Source organism: Marmota flaviventris, chromosome 6 (assembly GCF_047511675.1).
Source record: "Marmota flaviventris isolate mMarFla1 chromosome 6, mMarFla1.hap1, whole genome shotgun sequence".
NCBI lineage: Eukaryota > Metazoa > Chordata > Mammalia > Rodentia > Sciuridae > Marmota > Marmota flaviventris.
In genome coordinates, this window is record NC_092503.1 from 47,728,679 (window position 1) to 47,738,499 (window position 9,821).

The following is a 9,821-nucleotide window of genomic DNA, read 5'->3' on the forward strand; positions in this document are numbered from 1 at the left end:
AAGTGAGTGGGAGATTCTCATGTTAAGCACACCCGAAAACCAATGTTTATGGGGTTTGTTTCATTTTCTTTGTGGGACATTGTTTTTCAACACTATCATTTGCATTGTCAGGAATGAGTGTCAGAAACCACAATTTCTCAGAAAAAAAAATTAAAAGAAACCCTTGAAAGGAAATACATAGCACTCTGTGATTCTGTAAGTTCTTACATTTATCTTCCAGGGAGCTGGTTCCCAATCCTTATTCTCTGTAGCTCTCATGAGAACTCACAACTGTGGTATCCTCCCTGCTTGGAATATGACTGCTATGACATTCCTACTCAGAGAAGAATATCTTTCTGTATGTGTGTTGTTTTTTTTTCTTGTGGTGCTTGGAATCAAACGAGGCTTCATGCTTCCTAGGCATATGCTATGTTGGCTGAGCTACATCCCTAGCCCTGTTCCTGCATGTTGAGAATATGAATATTTTTCATGTTAAGCAAGGGATTTGAAAGTCTGGGACACGTTATTATCTTAAGTTTTTTTTTTAAACTAGCCTTATTGAGACATAATTCATGTATTATACAATTCAACCAATTAAAGTGTATAATCCAATAATTTTAGAATATTCACAAAACTGAACATACTAACCCATCACCACATGCAACCATCACCATAATCAATTTTAGTACATCTTCACCACATAAAAAAGAGACTCCATGACAGTTAGTAGTCATTTCCATTTCTCTTCCCTTCCCCACCTATCATCTTCCCCTAGCCCCCGGGGGCCCTGTAATTATATCTTTTGACCAACACCTCCCCATTCCCCCACATCCCCTAGCTACTTGTGCCTCTGACAACCACTGTTCTACTTTCTACTTCTAGGACATCAACACCAACACAATGAGCTCTTTCTTAACATTTTTTTCATATAAATCATCCTCTTCCTAGGATATTCTCTGTTAGTTCCTCTTTATCAATTAAGTGTTAGTTTAAATATCTCAAAGAAGCTTTCTCTATTAGATAGTTTAGGCTATGCTATGCTGCAATAACCACCGTCGATCTTGGTAGCTTAATACAATTAATTTAATTTCTCACTTCCAAGTCATGTTCCGGTGCACCTATTCTCTATGCTACTTTGAATAATTAGTACCTCCATTTCAACCCAATGCCTCTCTCATTCTCTGAATTAGTCAGAGATCGCTGGAAGAATAGAAGTGATATAATTCATGATGATACATTCTATTAGTATGTATGGGGGTTTATTATATTGACTTATATGATCAGAGGCTAAATAGCCCCATAATGGGAATCTGCAAGCTGGAAAGCCAGGGAAACTTGAAGCTCCTCCCTCCATGGAGCTGGAAGCCTCAGAACAAGAAAGATCAATGATGCAGCCCTAGTCAGAGGCCAAAGGCCTAAAAGCACCTTGAGAACTCTGTTGCAAGTCCTTGTGCAAAGTTTGAAGACTCTGGAATCAGATGTCCACAGGTAATAATAGCAGCAGCAAAAACATCCCAGTTGAAGAAGGGTTGAGCATGTTAGCTTACCTCCTTCCACTTTTTGGTTCCTCTGGGACCCTAGCCTAGCAGATGGTGCCTCCATGTTCAGGCAGGTCTTCCCACACACATGCCAATCTTCTCTGGAAATACACTCTCAGACACACCTGGAAGTATGTTTTACCAAAATTAAGTGTCACATTCTCCATGATTGTCACAGCAGGAAGAGTGCTAGTAGGTATCCTGGCAGTCGTTAATACTTCAGCACAGTCTATGCATGGGAGCAAGGACACATAACTTGCCCATTGGCCAGAAAGAATGGAGCCATCACTAGTGTCTATTGCAGTGTCTATCTTCTGTTTCGTTTTTCAACACCCCCGCCCCCCAACACACACACACACACACAGAGAACCCACTAACTTCCTTCCATAAAGACTAAAATCCAAACTGGTCATTGTAGGAAGTTCATTACGTGTGGTAGTCTGTACTTCAGGTCTTCTTGTGGTCCTCTTGACCACAAGTCAAGAGGTTCATATTAGAGCTATGAACTAATAATGATAGATTAATCCATTCCCTGAAGAAAATACATAGTGGAGGGTCAGGGCCAGCGCAACCATGGGAAATATCCCATTCTGAAAGGAGAAAATGGAAGGTGGTGGCAGGCACTAACCTGTTGCAATTCTGAAATGGCCCCTCAGCAAAAGCTGCAAAGATCCCTACACTTGAGGTCCAAAATGTTTCTTGATTATAAGTCTTCCAATACCTGGAGTGTCTCCTTCTGTTGTGTTCCTTGGCTGCATGTACATGCCCTTATTGGGGTCTGAGCATTTTTTTTTTTTTGGTCCAGGTCCTTTTTGTGTAATGTTCAAAGACCATAGATACACTTGGGCTTATGATTCCTTTGGTTTAAATCTCAACTGAAATTTAGTAAGGTTTCTTATCCCTTTGAATTTGGTTAAGTATACTTGCCAACATTCCACTGTCCTTTTGGAAATTTGCTTCTGAGATTGGTTTTGACCCATTCTCTGTATCTTTTGCCTTTACAGATTCCCTGAGTCTACATGAGTCCATGATTTTCTGTGGAAAAGCTACATCCTAATTGGATCTTTGCCTGAATATTTACCCAATCCAATACCTTAATGTTATCTGTCCTAACAGTTTTAATCTACAGAGAAGCATCACCAATAAATGTAGAAGCCACACTGTTAATTTGATCTTTCCACATGTTTATTTTAATGGACTTTGTCCTTCAAAGCTTTATCAATTCCTAAGTGTTTGGAGTCTAAGTTTCCAATGTCTAGACCTCCAATTTTGCAAGGCCCCAATTTCTTAAATATCTCTTTTTTGTATATGCTTACAAATCAGCTAATTCTTTTTGAGTTTATAAAATCTTGCCAAAACCTAGTCCATAGATAACACACACTTGTAGGAACACACACTAGAGACATTGTTTTCCCCCTAGAATCACATTTTCTTTACCTACATAATCTTCCTTCCAGTTTCATACAGAAAGTGGTTTTACCAACCACCACCTAAGGAGAATTCTCATCTATCTAGCCTTCATTATCAATTTCTATGCTGTCAACCACTGGTTGCCACAATCCTCACCCTCATTATGGAAGCACACTGCTTCAAATCCCAGTGTCTGGACAGAACTAGCCCCAAGACTCCAGCAGCCTGTGAGGAAAAGGGGAAGTACTGTCCTTTCTTGTGCCTTCATAGCAAAGGGCACTGGGTTGGGTGAGCACGGGGAGTCTCCAGTGCAGTCTTTGTTCATAGTCCTTACCCACTCCTTGAACTTCTTTGCCACATATTTGTATCCTTATACATGTGACAGTTTTATAATCTTTTATTTCCTGTTTACTACCTTTTGTTTATCTTCCCAATTAGATTTTAAGTGACATGAGGGCAATAATCATTCCTGACTTAATCCCCTTTTTTTCTACTCAGGTACTATCATAGCACCTAGGATATTGTAAATGTTTAATAAATATTTGTAGAAATAATGAATGAACCAATTACATGATTGAATAAGTGAATGAGTGAAAAAAAAGACTTGAATTTTCTCTTCTCTTCCTGTAGTTAGCATTATGCCTGTTTCATCCATCTCAAAACTTGAGCCCTTTTGCAGCTGTCTTGCCTGTCTGAGCATGACCCAGCTCAGAACAACAAAGGCATCTTGTGACCAACAGCAAACAGCCTATCCAGAGCAGGTCAGGACAAAACCAGGAAGAAGTCAGCTGTGGGGAAGGTTCTAGGTGCAGCTGAAGAGCCTCATGGACACCCACTGCCTCCCACTTTCATTAGAGTCAACTAGACACAATGAGGGAGGGTGGAGCTGCAGACATGGGTAAAGCAGGGAATCTCCCACAACTTCCTCCTGTCAGGTCAGGTGCTTTGGTCTTGTTTACTCAGCACAGTTGTCTTCCCTGCCATCTCCCCTATTTCTCCATCTTTCCATACCCACACATTACTGAATTACTTAACAGAGGAATATTTATTTTTACTTTAGCTGTAGGAAGCAACCAAAGAGCAATAACTATTTTTCCATATTTTATTTTTAGATTCCTTAAGAGGTTTCACTTCCTTTCTTGGAAGCACTGAATCAAACCTAAGTAAGTTTTGTTCACAGCTAGACTCAGAGCTTTACTCTCTGTGACTACTTTGGCACTCTACCTGACTTCCTGCGGTAGTGCCAGGCACCTGCAGTACTTACCTTATTAAACTAATCCAAGTTTGACAGTCTTCTGGCTCTCCGCCTAACTCTGTGACTATTCATCCAAGTCTCCTTTCCAGGTTCTCCCACCCCTTCCCAACTATTAATATTGCTGCTCACAAAAGTTTAGTCCTTTCTACATACACTCCTTGAATAATCTCCCCTTGGCTGCACCACTAACTAGATATGTGAACTTGGGTAAGTGAATTCTCTCTGTGTGTCTCAATTCTCTCATCTGTAAAATGAAAACATTGTTGGGAAGACTAAATGAGTTGATAGGTATAACATTCTTATGTTAGTGCCTGGCACATAGTGAGTGTTCAAAAGGTATTGGCAATTTATGATTATTCTCCTTTCCAATGGCTTTGATAACCAACTGGATGTTAACATTCTAAAATCTTCATCTCCAGCCCTCCCTTCCCTAAGTTGTACATGGATGTTTCTAGGTGCATCTGTAGATTGATTGGTAGATGTCTTCACTTACAAGCCAACCAGCCACCTCAAACTCAAAATAGAACTCATTTTACCCTACTATTATTTTTTTTCTCTGGAACTTTAAGGTCTTTTACGTTAGGAAACTCAGGGTCACCAGTAGGAGTCACTCCATTTCTCTGCAATGTAATTCTGCTCCAAGACTGTCCCTAAGTTTGGATCTCTCCTCTACACATGTGGACCAGCTCCTCATTACCTCACTCCACTGCAGTTTATGCCACACAGTCCGATCAGAATTAACTTCTTCAAAAATTCGAATGAGGTACTGCTATTGGGAATGCAAAGTAGTACAGCCACTTTGGAAGACAGTTTGGTAGTTCCTACAAAATTAAAACACTCTTACCTTACGACTCAGTAATCTCATCCTTTGGGTACCTACCCAAAGTAGGTACATGAAATTTGCATATGAATATTTATAGTAGCTTTATTCATTCCTACTGGAACTTGGAAGCAGTTGAGATGCTCCTCAGTAAGTAAAAGATAAACAAGTGTGCTACATCTAAACAATGGAATACTATTCAATTCTAAAAAGAAATGTGCTCTCCAGTCATGGGAATACTTGAGGCAACTTAAATGCACTTACTAGGTCAAAGAAGCCAATCTGAAAAGCCTCCATGCTATATGATTTCAACTACATGACATTCTGGAAAGCTCCAGAGGTAGTAAATGGTGGTTGCCAAAGAGGGAAGAAGGAATGAATAGGCAGAGCACAGAAAAAATTTAAGGTAGGCGAAACTAGTCTGGATGATAGGGGACTGCAGTTGTAGTTCAGTTGTAGAGTGTGAAGGAAGATTCTGGATATATTACAATGGCAGATATATATCATTATACATTTATAAAAACCCATGTCAATGCAGGTTCATCAATTGTAACAAATGTACTTATCTTGTGGGGGATGTTGCTATAAAGGAGGCTGTGCATGTAGGGCACAGGGAATATATGGGCAGTCTCTGTACCATCCTCTGAATTTTGCCACACACTTTAATGTGCTCTAAAATAAATCTCTTTTAAAAATGATTCTAAGTATACTCTAGAGACTGCTGTGCCCATGTCAATGGGACACAGAGTATAAAAGTTTGTAGTAGTATTATTCATATCTGGCAAAAAAACATGGTTAAAAAAAGACTGATAAAACATAAGAACTGGTAAATAAAAATGCAAAAACAAATATCCAACAACAGCAGACAAGATCAGTTGTAAAAGAGTCAAGGAAGAGAATATTATACAGCAATGTAAATAAACAAACAAATACTGCTATAGCAACAATCGATTGCAAGGATGAATTTTTAAAATGTAATATCAATTAATAAAAATCAAACACAAAAAATGTTTGGTATGATTTCACTTGCGAATGGTTCAGAAATAGTCCAAACTAAAGTATATTTTGAGGATGTAGAAAGAAGTGATAAAGAAAAACAAAGTGATTAAGAATCAGAACAGTTATCATCTTTAGGACTTGAATGAAATTATTACTATTGGGAAAGCAGAAAGGAGTATGAACAATGTCATATTTCTATGCCACTGTGAGTGTTACAGAGATGTTTCCTTTATAATTATGCTTTATACAGTGTCTCTTAGTATTTTTATGACTATGGGTTATTTCTCAATTTATGAGGCAGAAAAAGGAAGTAATCCAATTTCATTGTTTTCTAGTTGAAAACCTCTCTGCTCTCGGTTGTCAGGAGAACAAGTGTCATAACCATACCTTGGCAGGGAAGAAGCTCTTGCTTCAAAAACCTCTGCCCCACTTCATCCTGTGTCCTCTGGCTGTTAGCACCACAGATCCCTTTACATTTCCTGTTCTTTCTCAACACCATACCTTCCTACTTGCTTCCTTTGCTACCTTGAATGACATTACTCTGTTCTGTCCTTTAACTGGACACTATTATCTTCTTTTAATAATCACCCCTATGTCCTCTCTTCATCTTCAAAACTCCCAATGAGAACTAGCAATTCTGTTTTCTTTGCTCTCACACCATTTTAAAAATAAATAATGGTGCAGTAGTTCTTAATGTGCCCATTGCAACATTTCTTCCCAGGGTTCTGTCTCCTATGAGACTGGGAGCTCCAAGAGAGCTCATTTACCACTTTGTCCCTCCATGGGGTCAGCCATTCTCTGCTTGCAGCTCTCTCCTCACACCTGAAGTAGCCCTTACTCATTGTGTAATACTTTTATTTACTTAGACCCATTTTAACCTATGTTATACAATCTTTGTGAGAATTAAAATAAGAATCTGGAGTGGTGGCACATGCCTGTAATTCCAATTATTCAGGAGGCAGAAGGTTCCAAGTTCAAGGTCAGCCCAGGCAATTTAGTGAGACTGTGTCTTAAAATAAAAAGGAGTGGGCATGTAGCACAGTGGTATAGCACTTGCCTAGCATGTGTAAGGCCCTGAGTTCAATTCCCAACACTGTTAAAAAAATTTTTAAAAAAGCTCCTCACAGTACTAAGAACATTTTAATTCCACAGTTAAATGTTATAAAAGATTTTTTTTTTTTAAAGTGGAGATGCAGACATGTGCTAGAGGGCGCTGATTCACTGTTTTATAATAGGTTATACTTTTGAAGACTTTAATATTTGACTCAGTCATTAGGAACCAGAGAATCAGATGTTTAGTAAGCAAAATATTATCTTTTAAATTCAATGAAATAAATTAATGAAAGCATTTAAAAGTCTATAACTTATTTGAAATTATTTTGGGTTAAAATAATCCAATAGTCAGATTGATGACAATGACATTATATTACTGGTTTTAGTTCATTTTCTATATACCCCAGCCTAGGGTTAGTCCAACAAGCACTGGGAAAATCAAAGTGGGCAATGTGGATTTTGGTTATATACGTACATAACCAAAATATATCTGGTTATGTATAAACTGCCTGGAGTTACTGTAAAATGGGAAGGCTGGACTAGATCATCTTCAGGGTCCTTTTCAATTCTAACATTCTGTAATATACAATTCTAGTTCACTAAAGAAAAGAAACAATTATTCAGTCATAAAAATGCATAACTTTTCCTATGTACAATATAAATACACCAGAGTGAATCTCACCATCATGTATATCCACAAGAACAGGGTCCTAATCAGAATAAAATATATTCCATAATTATATAATTATATCAAAATGGATTCTACTGTCATGTGTAACTAAAGAAAACAATAAAAATATAAAAAATAAGCTTTAAAAAAGAATTAATTATTGTGGTGTGAACTGTTAAATACAATCAATAAGAGTAAGTTGTAGGTTATAGATTAGTAAAAAATATAGATTATAGATAGAAGATTTTGATAAGTGAGATAAGACAATTATAAAGCAAGAACTGTCATAGATAGGCCTAAGACTCCATTTTGCTGCCTTCTATAAAATACTGTTACAAGAGCTGTTTCTGAGAAACTGAAATGAAAGATGTTTTCTGATTTTAAAAAATTGTCTTTCTGTACTTTGTACCCCACAAATTGTATCCTACTCAGGATGTAGCAGTGGTTATGGTGAGCTACATCCTGGGTGTGAATGCCCTTGTGGGTCTACATGACTTTGAAGTAGATTCTTGCCCCACCCCCACCACCACCCCTGCCCAAGTTCAGGATGCGACTGTGTAGCACCTGCTTGAACCCAGGACTGTGGTCAACTGAACTGCAAAGCTAATGCTTTTTTGCTTCTGTTTATCCCTTGCTTGCTGACTGGAAAATTCCAGTCCTGCCAAGAGTCCACAGGTTCCACTTATTAATGTTTTAATTTCTATGATTGTCTAGCTTACGCGATGATAAGCAAGTCACTGAGTTGTGGGTTTTTGTCCTTATACTCTCTTTGGATGGACCAGGAAGCTGCTGTCCTCCCACAGAGCTTGAGTCTCTGTGGTGGGTGACAGTCCCTGGCTGGGTAAATGAAGCTCTTTTTTGATTTGAAATTCGGACTTAAGAGTGCTTTCTGAGGCATCTCTCCATAACATAATCTTGGGGATGAGATTGGAGGACATTATATTAAATGAAGCAGGACAGGCACAGAAAGATAAATCTGCATGTTGTCATAGGTAGAAGCTCAAGAAGTTGATTTCATACAGGTAAACAACAATCTAGCAGCAAAGGGACAAAGAGAGAGGATGGATAAACAGGTACAAAATACAGCTAGAGAGGGAATAAGTTCTCATATTCTACAGCATAATAGATGACTATAGTTAATGATGTTTTTCTATATATTTTTTAAAAGCTTGAGAAAGAGGATTTTGAATGTTCCCACAACAAAGAAATGATTATGTTTGATGTGATAGAAATGCAAATTACTGTGATCTGATCATTATACATTGTATACATATACTGTCATATCAGATCCCATATAAATGTGCAATTATTATGTGTCAGTTAAATTTTTTTTAAAAAAGATTAGAAATAGATATTACCTGTAAAAACAATTTTTAAAATCTTGACCAAAAAGTGACGAAACTCAGTAAAAAGTTATAAAGAACATTTTAATTGACAAAAATAGGAAACAATAAAAGCAAACAAAATTGCCATTCCATTTTCCCTTTCTCATAGTGCTGGGGTTTTATTTATTTATTTATTTGTAGATGAACACGATACCTTTATTTTATTTGTAGGTGGACACAATATCTTTATTTTATTTTTATGTGGTGCTGAGAATTGAACCCAGTGCCTCATACGTGCACAAGCGCTCTACCACTGAGATACAATCCCTGCCCTCAGAGTACTGTTTTTAAAAGGAATAAAACAACTGGCTGTCTGCATGATCTATTGGTTGTGAACTATTTCTTAGTCCCTTTTACATCCCCACACCCTCTGTTTAATCATTCTAGCCAAATATTGCCTTCTTGATTTACTTTAAGCAAGGCATTAGTCAGCCAATGGAAAGCATTGTAGTGTTATAGTGGCTTCATTCACTTCAAGCCGGAAAAACCACAAACATTTACATAGGGCGAAGTGGGGAATAATAAATATTAAATTAAGACACAGTTAATAACTAGAATCAACAAATGGGACTTACTCAAACTAAAAAGTTTTTTCTCAGCAAAAGATACAATAAGAGAGGTAAATAGAGAGCCTACATCCTGGGAACAAATCTTTACTCCTCACACTTCAGATAGAGCCCTAATATCCAGAGTATACAAAGAACTCAAAAAA